The sequence below is a fragment of the Hemitrygon akajei genome, chromosome 13, assembly GCF_048418815.1.
Source record: "Hemitrygon akajei chromosome 13, sHemAka1.3, whole genome shotgun sequence".
NCBI lineage: Eukaryota > Metazoa > Chordata > Chondrichthyes > Myliobatiformes > Dasyatidae > Hemitrygon > Hemitrygon akajei.
Genome location: NC_133136.1, coordinates 82,066,626 through 82,084,061, shown reverse-complemented (window position 1 = coordinate 82,084,061; position 17,436 = coordinate 82,066,626). Strand labels below are relative to the sequence as shown.

The 17,436-nt window shown below is 40.7% G+C and overlaps 1 protein-coding gene across 1 annotated transcript in view; it reads left to right on the top strand.

Moving 5' to 3' along the window:
* Positions 1-1,387: 1,387 nt before the first annotated feature.
* c1qtnf7 (C1q and TNF related 7) overlaps positions 1,388-17,436 on the top strand; it is an 89,391-nt gene continuing 73,342 nt past the window's right edge. Inside the window, exon 1 of the mRNA XM_073064979.1 lies at positions 1,388-1,463. The gene's annotated coding sequence lies outside the window, so the exon portion shown is untranslated. The remainder of the gene's footprint in view (positions 1,464-17,436) is intronic.

Below are 17,436 nucleotides of genomic sequence, written 5' to 3'. Positions count from 1 at the left end.
ACTAGTATGACTGGATTACAGGGAATCCCAGTGTAAAGCTCTTGTGTGGTCACAAGAGCAGGAGGACTTCGCACAGGACAGGGCCAACCAAACTTGCATGTTTGCTTGCTGACAGGCTCAGTATCTAGGAGCACTTCGAATAACAATGTTTCCTAAAGGTGATGTTGTCACATGGGAATCATAGAATTCGCAGCCTCAGGAAAGAAGACCTCCTCCTCAATGGTCTGACTCCTGCAATCAAACCTGTCATTGCCTACAAATGCCTATCATTGTAAATCAGCCTGAATATACTCAGTGGGACAGGTAGATTCTTTGAAGAGAGAAATAAAGCTCATGATAATTTTTCATTGCAAATCATTTTAAAAAATCACTGGTTCTTGTGATTTAGAGAGAACTCACAGCCAAATACATAAAATTTACCAAGTAGGTGAGGGGTGGATTTTACACTGTGGCTGGGATTTATGGCAAAGTTTTCTGTGTAGAAAACAATACTGGACACACACTTATGGAAATCCAAGCATCATCACAATATCAAAAGCTTTCATCAATTTCAAGCAAGATTATTTTATCAATGCCCTGCTGGTGAGTAGGCACCAATGTTTCTTTTTCTGCAAAAATAATCATTGAAAATTTATACTCAACCAGAAAGATAGACTTCACTTTTTATCAACAGTGAGAAAAGTTGAAAATAAAACAGATTATAAGTTGCAGAGAAAGTGGGAAGGGATAGAGTTACATATAATGGTCTGTGATTGGGCAGTGGACCACAAGTGTATGGAGAATCTGGTTGAAAGAGAGTAATGAGAACAGCCATGAATTGATACTCATTGTGAAAAGGTTAGTTGCATTTTAAAAACAATTCCCGAGCTCTGGAAGTTATAGGCTATTACCAATCTCACTTTTTCTATCTCTCTTCAGTGTTGACTGCAACATTGGGATTTTCACACTAATGTAGAGGTCACAAAATCATTGTTAGCTTCTTACAGTACTTTTCATGATTGTTATCCAAAGCTGAAGTCCTCTTGAAATCAAAATTAGGAGTGCAAAGCATTGAGGATTTCCTTCCACTTACAGTGGGAGATTTGTTAAGTGTTCTTTTCCACTGGTTTCAGCACAGGGAAACTTGGAGAGAACTCTTAACGTTTTTTCAATTTTATTTAAAAGTTAAAAATTAATAGAATTAGTTTACACTTTTGTAGATTTAAATAGTTTTTTTAAAGATATGTCATTATTTGAACTGCTTGTTGTGGATTTCAGTATTTTTAAAATATTTTTGCACATCAGTAAGCTTTGGCATTGAGCCAGGCCAAGATTTTTCTGTGTTTTGGTTTGGGCTGGGTTTGTGCTCCTCCTCTATCAGTGACAGGATTTATGAGTAGAAGACTGTGTTACAGCACAGAGTCTCACAGTAACTATGTGAGTTGGCTTCCTTCAATAAGTGCCTGCCAGATAGACTGCACAGGGTAAGTGCACCCTTCCTTTGCAAAGGAATGTGGATGGCTGGAGTGTAACCAGAGATTCTGGACCAGTAATAAATAAAATATGGAAGCGGTGATAATTTGTAAATTGTATGTCCCATTATATACAAGGGCATCCCAAAGCTGTGGGATGGATTTCAAAAACTTGCAGTTGAAATGTGACCAAGACAAACAAAATTATAGAAATGTTAACTTCAATTCATTGTGATGATTTGTGGAATCAATAGGGATATTCATTTCTGGCTGAAAGCAGCTTAGACTATAGAAGCAATAAATGCATGTTTTCAAAATCTTGTATCATGTATGTGGTATGTTTTGTAACTATCATTAATACACATTGTTAGTGCACTGCAGTTCATTGGCTAATTCAGTTATATGATTGGTTTGGCTTATTGGGTTTGTTGCAGAATCAGACCACATTTGGTGTATTGTGAGCTGTTTTGGGCCTCATAATTAAGAAAGAATGTGCTGGCATTGGAGAGGGTCGTGAGAAGATTTACGAGAATAATTCCGGGAGTGTAAGGGTTAACGTGTGAAGAGCATTAGATCACTCTGGGCTCTCATTGAAACCTACTGAATATTGAAAGGGACAAAGTGGACATAGAGAGGATGTTTCCAATAGTGAAAGAGTCCAGGACTAGAGGGCACAGCCTTAGAATAGATGGATGAGTTTTAGAAACAGTGATGAGGAGGAATTTCTTAAGCCAGAGGGTAATGAAATCTGTGGAATTCATTGCCATAGATAGCTGGGGAGGCCAAGTCATTGGATATATTTAAAGTGAAGGTTGATAGATTCTCAATTAGTAAAGGCATCAAAGGTTATAGGAGAAGGCAGGAGAATGGGGTCGAGAAGGAAAATAAATCAGCTGTAATCAAATGATGGAGCAGACCTGATGGGCTGAACTGCTTAGTTTTGTTCCTATGTCTTATGGTTTTATGATCTTATTATATATTACATCAAAATTTTGGTCTTTTCCTTTATTTTATGAAAAATACTTAAAACATGACTTGAAATATAAAAATGAAACTCTGCATCGTTTTCAGACCAAAATTGTAGCTCTTATGCAATGAGGGAGATGTGTATACTGTTTCTGAAAATGGGCATACTGTCTTTATCGAACGGGGCAATGATAGACAATGAAGAGGAAGAGTATGAAGGATCAAAAATGATAAAGTAGAGAGGCTGAAGATATTAAGAAATCTAGCATTTTTTATATTTGATGAATCACAAAATCTGAATAAAATGCATCCCAGGATCTTCAAAGATGAGAGAAGTGGGATGCAAGGGAGAAATTTCAATCTTCAAATATAATATTCTAATTATCTACCTCTAATATTTAACTTGACACATCAGTATGATGTGGTACCAGAGATAATTAATGCAGTCATATTGTATAAAAAAGAACTAGACAAAGTAATTATGTTCAGTCAGCTTACATCAGTATGAGGAAAATTCCTTGGCACAGATTCTGAGAGGCCGCATAAATCAGTGCTTAGAGACATGCACATGTTGATTTACGAAGGGAAGATCATGTCGAACTAACTCAGTTGAGTTCGCGAGGAAGATTGATGAGGGGGGGATCAAACTTTGACAAAGGCCCACATGTCAGATGGATCATGAAAATACAAGCCTGGGATCTAAGGAGAAGTAACGTTCAACTAAACTCAACTCAGTGGGAGCAAGCAGAAGACAATGGTCCAACAATGCTTTAGTGGCAGGAGGACTGGATCCAGTGGAATTCTGCAGGACTCCGTATGATGTGCTTTGCTTTTTAAGCCACATATAAATGACTGGTCTTTACCATGAGCCCCATTACTAAGATTTCTACATGATAACAACATTTGCAATGTGAGGAAGGAAGTCCTCATCTTTAAGAAGTTATCAATAATTCAATTAAGTGGACGTAAAAGTAACATTGCTCCCAAGAGTCTTTCTCCTGTTCTCCTACACTCATGATATATAGATCTGCGCTTCCTGCAGTGTAGGGCCAAATCATGGATTTACCTCTCCTTTCATTTCCTCTCTTCCTCTTTTACGCTGTTTCCATTTTTCTTCCAAAAGCATGATCAGCTTCCTCCACTACAGCTGGCTCTCACAACTTTAATCCTTTCGTGGATATACTTGCATTATGGTGCATGCAAACTATAAAAGTTTGAGCTTCCGCAGAAACTGTCTCCTGCCAATTGACTCTGATCCAACCTTTCTCCTTGCGTTCTTTATAAAATGACCATGATCTGCTACCAAATATTTTAGGGTGTTACTCCTTTTCTTGCATAGCTGTGCCGTGATCCCATACTGTAGACATCTTCACAGATTACACAGGCGAGTGAATCTGGGTGTTTAGGAATGGCCCACTCAGAACTGAGCTACTTAGGAAAATACTTATTTTTGGACTGGTCAAACTCTGCATTGTTGCAATTGTATCTAAATGCAGATATAGCCTCCACATCCAAGTGTTCCTGGGTCACATGCTGTCTCTCTTAAATTTGACTTTTATCATAAGTCAAAACTATGAGCTACTGGTGTTATTTAGTGTACTACACCGAATACTTTACTTCTTGCATGGTATGGCTGTCAGATTCTCCTTCACCTTCCACAATTTTCTCTCCTGCTGCCTTCCACTATGTGCCTAAAGCATTCCCTTCTTCGAAAACTGCTGTTCTAGTTGACTTCTGTCTGCAGCTTCTGTTGGAACTTTTTGACTTTTCCTTTAAATGCTGAATAGTCAGCATAAACTTTGTGTTATTTGTATTTTATGTATATCACTGAGAATAGATCCAATTTCATGGAGTTATACAGCTCCGGTATAGACTGCTTGACCCAATGAATCAATAACAACCATCAAACACCCATAAGACCTTAAGATATAGGAGCAGAAGTAGGCCATTCAGCCCATCAAGTCTGCTCTGCCATTCAATCATGGGCTGATCCAATTCTTCCAGTCATCCCCACTCTCCTGCCTTCTCCCCATACCGTTCGATGCCCTGGCTAATCAAGAACTCATTTACATTAATCCTAAAGCAATTGTGTTTAATTTTCCTTAGGTTTTCATCAACTTTTCCCAGATTTTACAACTGATACACAACAGGGTAACTGTACAGTAGCAAATTACCTGCAGTCTTTATGGTATGGGAGAAATCTGTAGCACTGGAGTCTCAGGAAGAACGTGCAAGCTGGGGCAGTGAAGTACTTTAGTTTCAGGAACTGGCCATGCTGATGTGCAACTGCTGTGAACGATTTGCCATTAAACTTCTGTCAGATAGGAGTAGATTCACAGTACAGTGTTGTCAATTACTTTACCCGCATCCTTGTTAAATTTACTCGTAAATTTGGACAATCGTGTTTTTGTCTTGGTTTGAATAATGATGCAACTCTAGGTATAGGCTGTGAGGAGGGTGCATAGAAGCTCAAGGGAGACAAAGGTCAAACTAAGTGAACAAGCAAGGACGTGGCAGCTGAACGTGATGTCAGAAAATGTGTTGTCATCTATTTTGCAAATAAACTATTCTACAAATCAAGACTAACAGAAGAAAAAATAGAAAATTTCTAGAAATATAAACGTTTCTAGTATATTTAAAGTGGAGGTTGTTAGATTCTTGATTAGTAATGGGAGAAGGCAGGAGAACCGAGTGGCAAGGCATAATAAATCAGCCATGATTGAATAGTGGAACAGACTCAATTGGCCAAATGGACTAATTCTGCTCCTATGTCTTAAGGTCTTCTGATTTTATTAACTCTGGCAGGTGGTCATCAGACTTTGGCTCACCAAAGCATAGTCTCGTGCGTCTGGGCTCAGATCTAGGCTGTACTGAGCTGAGTCACAAGCTTCGTGAAGTCAGAACTAGGCTTCGGAGTCAGTGGAATTAAATACTTGTGTCCGGCATGGTCTCTTCTGCAAAGAATTTCAGTGGGGTGGAGGAAGAATGTGGTGAAAGTGAGTTGGGTCCTCTTTGCCTTAGCTGAATCCTGAGAACAGTAAGTTTATTAGTAAATGCCCAAGAACAAACACATGGAAGCTGAACAGAATGACTCAGATTCAGCTCTATTTCTCCATCAAAGCCCTCAATAAAATGTGTCGTTTGCATTAGCAGCCAGTGATGTGCTGTCGCCACACATTCCAGCACCATCTTGCCAATGGTCTGCAGAAAACATAACGAAACAAGACAACGACAACAGAACAAGCACATTCCCATCCCTCCCACCCACTAACCCTCTCACACACCCAGACAAGCCTCCAACCCCAGGGCAGGCCACGTCTGTGCCTCCGATCCTTGAGCCCGGATTGTCAAACTCACCGGTATCAGGGCTCCAACTTCAGAATTCACCCCAGCATGCCGATCATGGGTTCGATCTTCGGGCCTCAATTTGCAGACTCACAAGAACCACCACTCCCATTGACCCGGCCCCCTGTGCCTCTTGCATTCTCTACTTCATCTTTCTAAACCTGCACATTTTCTCCAGTAGTCAGAGAATCACGTGTGGATATGACTCTGTGATAACCAGTTTACGTGGAAGCAAGGTCTCACAGGATGTCATGGACAGTCAGGTGGAGTTGTGCACACTGCAAGGCCTTAGCCATTCACTGGAGATCCGCATCCCCCAGGGGAGAGCGCCAGGGGCCACACTAGAAGAAACAGCATACTCCCAATGGTGTGCATCTGGCAAGCACGGGCAGCTCTCCAGCCTTCAGAAGATCTGGCCCGCAGTCAATAGTCCTTTTGATAAAAGTTTTACCTGTGACTTTGCAAAGGCTTGAGGCATCTCCATTTAGTATTTAATATGTAGAATACAATTCTCAAACAGAGATAAATTATTTTTAAAGGATGTTCTGCTATAAAGATTTATTCAAAGAAAAATAATATTCAAGTAGTCTATTACAAGCCAGAGGGTAGAGCTGACATTGCTGTTAATATTCAGCAGACATATTATTAACTGAGAAACGGCTGACTTTTTCATATGGATATGCCTTTTTAGAGTTGAAAAGGGAAGGAGAATCAAGGTTATTAATGGAACAGGAAAAAAATGGAATATGAGCAATTCTACCAATAAACAGTAGAATACCCCGTTTTCCTGAAAGTGCGGAAGTTAATGGAATCCAGTGAAGATGGTATTAGTGAGCCAAGTAAACAGCAATAAAACAGTGAATATTAACAAGACAAGATACAAGGAAGGAAATTTGTTGGAAATGCTCAAAAGCTCCCTAGTTCAAACCAGCTAAAGACCAATACTTCATTGTTGTAAGAATACATAGGTATCAAAACTTGTGGCTCAAACTAAATGCCAATGGAGATTTAATGGGCTAAACTCCCTCATTTATCATTTGACAGTGCTTCCAATAAGGAACAGCATTCAACCAGACACATATATCAAGAAAAAAATCCATTTGTTAGAAACAGATAATATGTGCATTTATTGTGGGCATTCAAATTGAGAAAGTTGTTCTTTTAATCATGGGAGTAAAAGGTATCCTTTTTGAAGCACAGTAACATGTGAACCTTGGTATCTGTTACCACTATGCTGTATCAGGGAGAAAGAGTTAGAAACACTTGAGGACATCATAAAGCTCTAAGCAACCAATCAAGTATTTTTGAAGTGTATTCATCATATTAAAGTATTCATTTGATCCACAGCAAAGTCATATGAATTGGATAGCATTGATGAGCAAAGAATATGTCTTTGTATTTTGACCAGTGCACCATTCCCTACTCTCCTTCATACTAATGCCAGGCAAATACCATGTGTCAGAATGATGATACTGGAGGCACTTTCCTACATCCTGTCTAAACTTCACCAGGTTATTGGCAGAATTCATGAAGAAACGATGTAAATGAAATCCAACTGAACAAAAATATATTAATGCACAGTTCACCTCCCTGAAGAGACCCCATTCTTGAGGCCAGGGCTGATGTGTGTGGAAACTCCTCAAATGTTCCTGTTCTTTACAAAGGCAATGAACACAAGGTGACAAAATCATGACAGAAATATTCTACCATCCTTTTAGACAGACAGACAGATATACTTTATTGATCCCGAGGGAAATTGGGTTTCGTTACAGCTGCACCAATCAAGAATAGTGAAGAAATATAGCAATATAAAACCATAAATAATTAAATAATAAGTTAATCATGCCAAGTGGAAATAAGTCCAGGACCAGCCTATTGGCTCAGGGTGTCTAACACTCCAAGGGAGGAGTTATAAAGTTTGATGGCCACAGATAGGAATGACTTCCTATGACGCTCAGTGTTACATCTTGGTGGAATGAGTCTCTGGCTGAACGTACTCCTGTGCCTAACCAGTACATTATGGAGTGGATGGGAGTCATTGTCCAAGATGGCATGCAACTTGGAATACATCCTCTTTTCAGACACCATTGTCAGAGAGTCCAGTTCCACCCTCACAACATCACTGGCCTTACGAATGAGTTTGCTGATTCTGTTGGAGTCTGCTACCCTCAGCCTGCTGCCCCAGCACACAACAGCAAACAAGATAGCACTGGCCACCACAGCCTCGTAGAATTCTCATAGAATTACTCGTAGAATTACTTCTTTTTATTGTTGGAAACACAGCAGACATCTTGCACACAGCAAGTTGCCATAAACAGACGTGACATTAACTAAGATGTAATAGGGACAGGAAATCAGGATAACATTGAAATTTTGCCTACTCCTGGGAGATTGGTAGGCTGCCCTGTTCAGCACTGAGTTTAAAGAACATTATCGGTAACAGTGTTACATGTTCCCACAGGAGCATTATCCTAGTATTTGAACTTACAACCTACTGACTCAGAAGTTCTAGTGTTACCAAATGACCAACAGCTGGATTCTTTGAACTGAGAGATTATCCTAACTATGCCAAGTGACAAGAAAGGTGGAAAAGAACATTTAGTTTTACAAGAGAGTTTCCAAAAGCAGAGTGGAACAGAAACAGTGCCTCATCGTTCTGCTCACCTCCCCCTGGGTCTCCTGCTTTTTCTTTTCTCCTATGGTCCACTCTCTTCTCCAATCAGATTCCTTCCTCTTCAGCGCTTTACCTTTCCTACCCAATTGTCTTCAGCTATCACCAACAAGAGAAAATCTGCAGATGCTGGAAATCCAGGCAACACACACAAAATGCTGAAGGAACTCAGCAGGCCAGGCAGCATCTATGGAAAAGAGTGCAGTCAACGTTTTGGGCCAAGACCCTTCAGCAGGACCTGAAACGTCAACTGCATTTTTTCCCATAGATGCCGCCTGGCCTGCTGAGTTCCTCCAGCATTTTGTGTGTGTTCCTAACCTATTGTATGCCTCTATTCCTATGAGTCAAGTCCACATCCTGGCAACAGTCCTGTAATTTGTCTCCATACTCTTTCAATCTTGATATCCTCCCTGTTGATAGGTGACCAGAACTGCACACAATACTCCAAATCTGACCTCACCAAACATCTTATACAGGTTCAACATGTCATCCCAACTCCAGTGCTAACTTAATAAGGCCAACGAACCAAAAGCTCTCTTTGTGACCCCATTTACTACGTTCAAGAAATCATGGCTCTGTATTCCCAGATCCATGTGTTCTACCACACACCTTGGTATCCTACCATTCTCTGTGTAAGTCTTACCTTGTTCAGTCCTCCCCAACTGCAGTACCTCAGACTTGTCTGCACTAAATTCCATTGCCATTTTTCAGCCCATTTTCTCATCTGATCCGGATCACATTACAAGCTTCGACAGCGTTCCTCACTGTCCCCCAATCAATGAGTATAATAATGTGCGATTACTTAAAAATTAAGAGATTGTTGACATTAAGGGCATGGATTAGTTGTTGGAGCAGTAATGGAAAGAACATGATGGTTCAAAAAATTTAAATCAGTTAAACAATAATTTTGAATATTAAATATAAATATCTGTGAAAAAGGTGTCCTCAAGGCTGGAAATAAGCATATTGATTCATAAATAGTTCCCCAACCATTCCAGCTACACTCCATTATGATTGGTTCTAAACACTGGTCCAAAATAGCATCTCTCTTCAAGGGATAGATTGCCACCAGGACTACAAGAAATGAGCTAACAATATCAGAATGGTTTGTAGACATCCTGCAAAAGGATTTTAAAAACTAGCCCCAGGAAGAATTGGGGTGAGTTTTCTTACCAAAGGGAACTGCTGAGCTTCAACCATTGAAATGAAGGAAGATGTGGATTTTAACCACAGCAGTAGAGCCTGGTCTTCATGGGACTGTCCCAGAATGTACCTCTGATCCTTTGCCAGGGTAAATCATGTCTATGAGAGAATATCCTTCCACTTCAGCCTGCAGAATGGGAAAGGCACCTAATTTGATCAAATCATTATTAGTTTTAATAATGTTTGAGTGACTCAATGTGTTGTAATGTTTTGATTTTTTTGCTAATTATTTAGTTCTACATTATTAATTTCATATTTATCTGAATGTCAGTATGTTTACAAAGGTTAAGAATGCTTAAAAACATTGGCAAAGGCAACACTCCAGCATACCTTTGTGTTTTGGCAAATCTTTTCAGTTCGGAGTCTCAATAAGCCAGCCTGGTGCTGATTCACCATCTGACTTAAAGTTGCAAGGTCAGTAATATCAGACATCTGATTCGACCATGTGAACGCAGAAGGGTACTCCAGGTTCAGCAAGATCCAGAGGCCTGACTTCATTCTATATGGAACATTATAAAGATGGATAGTTTGCTTCCCTCTATGCAATTGTGAATGTATCTGTATTCACTCCATGAAAGCTTCAGCACCTTTCATTAAGTGTATTGTTTCATAAGATCATAAGACGTAGGAGCAATTAGGCCATTCGGCCCATCAAAACTGCTCCGCCATTCCATCATGGCTGATCCCGGATCCCACTCAACCCCAGACACCTCCCTTCTCGCCGTATCCTTTGATGCCCTGACCAATCGGGAAACAACCAACTTCCACCTCAAATAAATGTGCGGACTTGGCCTCCACTGCAGCCTGAGGCAGAGCGTTCCAGCGGTTTAACTAATCTCTGGCTAAAAAAAATTCCTTATTACCTCTGTTCTAAGGTGTTACCCCTCAATTTTGAGGCTATGCCCTCTAGTTCTGGATTACCATGCCCTCCCCCCACAACCACAGGAAACATCTTCTCGACATCCACTGTATCTAGTCCCTTCAACATTTGGTAGGCTATTCTATGGATGAGTTTGCTGAACGTAGTGCAAAAATACAATCACATAACTATGAAAGCAACTGTTTTCCACACTCAGTCATGCTGCCATATATCCACATGAGAAGATGTTCATGTAAAGTTTCTGTTGTAATATTAAACTAAAATGAATAAATATTTCCAGACATTTAACAGTATGTTCCAATCATGCTTCCTAATGAATTAGCTGGGGAGAGAAAAAAACTAAACTCTTTACATAATAGAAGATTCCATACTGGCACATCTGTTAAACAAAATCTCATTTGTTCTGAATTAGCACTGCGGGAGCACTGAGAGGAAAAAATTGGGGTTACTTATAGAAACATGTGGAAAGTCTCGACACAAGTTTGAAGTGACAGTCCATCCAAGTCCAGTCTTCTGATGAATTTGCAGATCAGTTTAAGGCAAATAACTCTGGCTTTCAGGGTCTACATGAATTCAATAAGGAGAAAAATGAAATTGCGCTAAGCTGTTTAAGACTTTTCCCAAGCTGGCTTGATTTGTGAGTCTGACACTTGGCTGAGTTCTACTGAGTAATGGAACCACCACAATACTCAGAGCCACAGTCAATGACACGATATTTCCTGTAAACCTTGGAGCTGACTGACAAGTGGATAGTCTGTGGTCTGAAGTTAATGTTTATTGGCAATTGAGTTTCACTGGGGGTATTTGGTTCATTCGGTAAGAATAAACATGAATTCATAAATCCATGAAATGATTGCTAGCTTTTGGGTTGTCACCACTGAGTTTTATAGTTTTATTCGGATGTTTTGAAAGAAATCCTTTGATTCCTGTCAGCCTTTGGGCAGTTTATCCAGGGGTTCACAACCTGGGGTTCACAAACCCCTTGTTTAATAGTGGAGATCCGTAACATAAAAAAAGGCTGGGAATCTCTTGGTGCCCAGTCAAAAATTGGGTAAAGGCTCAGAATTTCATGCTTTGATTCCAGAACTCTGCCAACACCGACATGGAGAAATTGCACTTGATCTCTGAGTCTCACAGACTACGACAGAAAAAGAGACTTGGATCCTGATTCCTGATCTATTGTCAAGACGACTATTAGAAACATAGAAAACCCACAGCACAATACAGGCCTTCGGCCCACAAAGTCGTGCCAAACATGTCCCTATCTTAGAAATTACTAGGCTTACCCATAGCCCTCTATTTTTCTAAGCTCCATGTACCTATCCAAAAGTCTCTTAAAAGACCCTATCGTATCCGCCTCCACCACCATTGCCAGCAGCTCATTCTGTGTATTCACCACTCTCTGAGTAAAAAACTTACCCCTGACATCTCCTCTGTACCTGCTCCCCAGCACCTTAAACCTGTGTCCTCTTGTGGCAACCATTTCAGCCCTGGGAAAAAGCCTCTGACTATCCACACGATCAATGCCTCTCATCATCTTATACACCTCTATCAGGTCACCTCTCATCCTCCCTCGCTCCAAGGAGAAAAGGCCGAGTTCACTCAACCTATTCTCATAAGGCAAGCTCCCCAATCCAAGCAACATCCTTGTAAATCTCCTCTGCACCCTTTCTATGGCTTCCACATCCTTCCTGTAGTGAGGCAACCAGAACTGAGGACAGTACTCCAAGTGGGGTCTGACCAGGGTCCTATATAGCTGCAACCTTACCTCTCGGCTCCTAAATTCAATTCCACGATTGATGAAGGCCAATACACCAGACACCTTCTTAACCACAGAGTCAACCTGCGCAGCTGCTTTGAGTGTCCTATGGACTCAGACCCCAAAACCCTCTGATCCTCCACACTGCCAAGAGTCTTACCATCAATACTATATTCTGCCATCATATTTGACCTACCAAAATGAATCACTTCACACTTATCTGGGTTGAACTCCTTCTGCCACTTCTCAGCCCAGTTTTGCATCCTATCAATGTCCCACTGTAACCTCTGACAGCCCTCCACACTATCCACAACACCTCCAACCTTTGTGTCATCAACAAATTTACTAATCCATCCCTCCACTTCCTCATCCAGGTCATTTATAAAAATCACGAAGAGTAAAGGTCCCAGAACAGATCCCTGAGGCACTCCACTGGTGACTGACCTCCATGCAGAATATGATCTGTCTACAACCACTCTTTGCCTTCTGGGAGCAAGCCAGTTCTGGACCCACAAAGCAATGTCCCCTTGGATCCCATGCCCCCTTACTTTCTCAATAAGCCTTGAATGGGGTACCTTATCAAATGCCTTGCTGAAATCCATATACACTATATCTACTGCTCTTCCTTCATCAATGTGTTTAGTCCATCCTCAAAAACTTCAATCAGGCTCGTAAGGCACGGCCTGCCCTTGACAAAGCCACGCTGACTATTCCTAATCATATTATATCTCTCCAAATGCTCCTAAATCATGCCTCTCAGGATCTTCTCCATCAACTTACCAACCACTGAGGCAAGACTCACTGGTCTATAATTTCCTGGGCTATCTCTACTCCTTTTGTTGAATAAAGGAACAACGTTCACAACCCTCCAATCCTCCGGAACCTCTCCCATCCCCGTTGATGATGTTAAGATCATCGCCAGATGCTCAGCAATCTCCTCCCTCACCTCCCACAGTAGCCCGGGGTACATCTTGTCCAGTCCGGTGACTTATCCAACTTGATGCTTTCCAAAAGCTCCAGCAAATCCTCTTCCTTAATATCTACATGCTCAAGCTTTTCAGTCTGCTGCAAGTCATCACTACAATCACCAAGATCCTTTTCCATAATGAATACTGAAGCAAAGTATTCATTACGTACCTCTGCTATTTCCTCCAGTTCCATACGTACTTTCCCACTGTCACACTTATTCTTTCATGTCTTATCCTCTTGCTCTTCATATACTTGTAGAATGCCTTGGGGTTTTCCTTAATCCTGCCCGCCAGGGCTTTCTCATGGCCCCTTCTGGCTCTCCTAATTTCCTTCTTAAGCTCCTTCCTGTTAGCCTTATAATCTTCTAGATCTCTAAAATTACCTAGCTCTCTGAACCTTTTGTAGGATTTTCTTTTCTTCTTGACTAGATTTATTACAGCCTTTGTACACCACAGTTCCTATACCCTACCATTACTTCCCTGTCTCATTGGAACGTACCAATGCAGAACTCAACACAAATATCCCCTGAACATTTGCCACATTTCTTCCGTACTTTCCCCTGAGAACATCTGTTTCCAATTTAAACTTCGAATTTGTTGCCCAATAGCCTCATAATTTCCCTACTCCAACTAAACACTTTTCTAACTTGTCTGTTCCTATCTCTCTCTAATGCCATTGTAAAGGAGATAGAATTATGATCACTATCTCCAAAATGCTCTCCCACTGAGAGATCTGACACCTAACCAGGTTCATTTCCCATTACCAAATCAAGTACAGCCTCTCCTCTTGTAGGCTTATCTACATATTGTGTCAAGAAACCTTCCTGAACACACCTAAGAAACTCCATCCCATCTAAATCCCTCACTCTAGGGAGATGCCAATTGATATTTGGGAAATTAAAATCTCCCATCACGACAACTCTGTTATTATTACCTTTCCAGGATCTGTTTCCCTATCTGCTCCTCAATACCCCTGTTACTATTGGGCAGCCTATAAAAAACACCTAGTAAAGTTATTGACACCTTCCTGTTCCTATTCTCCACCCACAGAGACTACGAAGACAATGGCTCCATGGCGTTCAACTTTTCTGCAGCCATGGCACTATCTCTGATCAACAGTGCCACACCCCCAACTCTTTTGCCTTCTTCCCTGTCTGTTCTGGGTCAAGTATGGACATATGGACATGAAAGTTCATGGGGAGGCTTTGGATAAAGGGGAAGGTAGCTGAAACAGGAAAGCTGAAATGGAATACTAAATTACAGAGAATGAGTTATCATGATGTGCAGAGTCTGAAAGAGGTGAGGAGGGAGGATGTTTTTGTGAGAAACTTGGTGCAGGGTTTGAGAGGTTGATAGTTGGCAAAATGCAGGCATGAGATATTTAAAGAGGGTGCCAGAGGATCTGATGATAATCATCAAATGTGTGGAGGAGAAGGTAACAGAAATGGCCGTATATATACGGTATATATATATCTGTTTTATCAACGGTCACACTACCACTGTTACTCAAGATCAGTTCATTGTAGAAGTATGATGGGAAAGAGAGTTTACATTAATGGCGAGGCACTGTACTACAGATCATTTTCATTTAGTTATCAACACAACAAGCTTGATGATGATAAGAGCATAATTCAGTAATGAAGCGTTATTATGAGGAAAGGATGAAGGCCACCATTTATTGTAGGTCTGGTAGCTGAGATCAAGTAAACAGTGATGGTTGAGACATCAAATACAGGAAGGCAGCTGGCAGGGGGCATCTAATGCACTCATCAATTTCAATCAATTACAAACAGCTTTGTCACATTTCTCTGCTCCTGATAGAGATGTGGAAATGAGCTAAAGCACAGCTTGAGCTAATAGGTGGGTATTTCATAAGCAGCTGACTCTAATGATCATCATTGCTGATGCAAATAACACTAAAAGCTTTGTTCCTGCTTTACTCATTCAAGGGCACTTCCTAAGTGAGCATTCCATAATATTAGGTCCATAAATGGTTAAGCATTGTAAAATGCCAAGAGTACAAATTGTTTACTTTATGGCCTCCTCCAGTGTAATTCAATGTTAATTGTGTGTCACAGGCTTTAACAGGTTCTGAACTACAGCTTTTGTGTAGTTAGTGGCAACTGCATCACAGGCTGCAACTTTCACATTAGTTTCTGATGAAATCATTTGTATGGCCTTTCAGACACGTACCATGGTCTGCTCAAAGCCCTTCTGGGCACTCCATGTCCTTGACATGCAAACTGAGGTGCTGAGGTACATGTCATGTCATAAAATAGATGCAGCAAAGAAACAGGCCCTTCAGCTCACCGAGTCCACACAGACTTTCGAGCACCCATTTGCACCAGTCCTACTTCAATCCTATTTTTATTCTCCCCATATTCTCATCAGCTGCCTCCGGATCCTAAGCTCACTTGTGCCTGATAGCTCATACATGTCTGGCCCTCGGCAGGCTCTTGGCTCATGACCTCTCTTGTAGAAGAAGACCATTGCAATATGTATGAAGGCTGCTTTGGCTTAAGCTGAGGAGCCTGGACATTCAGCACTAGAAGATGACTACATACAGCCTCTTTTACTTACTAAACTATCCTTGTTTTGAATCTCCTCAGGTTCACAAGCTTGTCATTAATGCAGGCATGACAACCACAGTCCGTAACACATTTACCACTCCTCAAAAAAAGCAAATTGGGGCATCTCCCACTCTACAATCTGATCTCTGGGTCATTGTGGGATATTAATATCAGCTATGAAAGACTATGGCTATGAAATTTGTTTAAGACTCTCATATCTGAAAGAAATATCTTGCATGACTTATTGTACCATGATTTTGCAGCGAATTAAAAAAAAACAATTTATGAAGAACTCTTAAGTAAGGACAAAAATTTATTTGAACTCCACGTGTCTCATGCCTTTTTAGAGGTTAGGAACCCACTGAATTCAGATATTTTATAGACATGATAACCCACACCAGAAGACAACTGACCCTTTTCAATTCTTCTCCTCTATGGCTAGTGACCCTAACCCACCTGCAATAGAATTTATTTGTGGTGATCCCTTAGGAAGGCACTTGTCTGGTTTCCATACGTTGCCCATTTAACAAGGCTTACCCAATGGCAAAGAGTTTATAGAATCATTCATCTTCATCATCTACTTTGGGCATAGAGACCAGATAAATATACATCTATTTCCAGATCTGACTAGACAGTTAGAGCCCTCCTTGTGTTTATTGCTGGATATTAAATTGCATTACATTGATAGTGCTTGAAATCTGAAAGGAACACAGAATGCCTTGAAGATTCTCAGAAATTAGGACCTCACCTGTGAAGAGAGAAGCAGTTAATACTTCAAATCCTGCTTCTCTCTTCGCGTGTACCTGAATAGCTTCAGCATTTTCTGTTATATTTTTTGAAGGTATAAGGCCCAGCAAAATTTCTGTTATTTTTTGTTGAACTCATTTTATGGCTCTGCAAAGGATGTGCATGAAATGGAGAGAAATTTCAAAAGGAAGGAAATTTTCCCCAAGTAGTGTGCGGAAATCACCTATTTACACTAATTTTACATTCGTCACGTTTTTATATTCCCCCATATTCTGATTTCTACCCCTCTCCCCCACTGTTTCTATCACTCACAATGAACAATTTAGAGTGGTCGATTAACCTCCTACTCTGTATCAACTTGCAATGAGTGAGGAAGCCAAAGCACCTGGTGGAAATCCACACTGGTCATGCAACCTCCAAAGATCAGGATCGTATCCAGGTCTCTGAAGTTGTGATGAGTGGCTCTGTCAGCTCCACCACAATATCACCAAAATGGTTTCCTTCCATTCATTTTTAATTTTATTCTTTTGAATCCTGCAGTCAATGTCGAAGCAATAGTGCTCCTGGTCAATTACGGTATTCTTAAAGCCGTCCACAGTCTGTTCACAAGATTTTTGCTGAAAATATATACTGTAGTACTTAGGCTGCCACCATAGTTTGGCTTGTCTGAGGAGAATCGGGTGCCAGTGTGACTCGGTATATCTTCAGTCAACTGCAGAAACCTCAAACAGTCAAACAAAAACCAAAGTGGAAATGTAAATTACACCATTTAATTCAATGCAAAATTAGAATGTGAAAAACGAGAGAGGTAGAGACATTAAATGCAACAAGAGTTAAAAGGGACAGAAGGAAACATAAGAAAAACATAGAATGTAG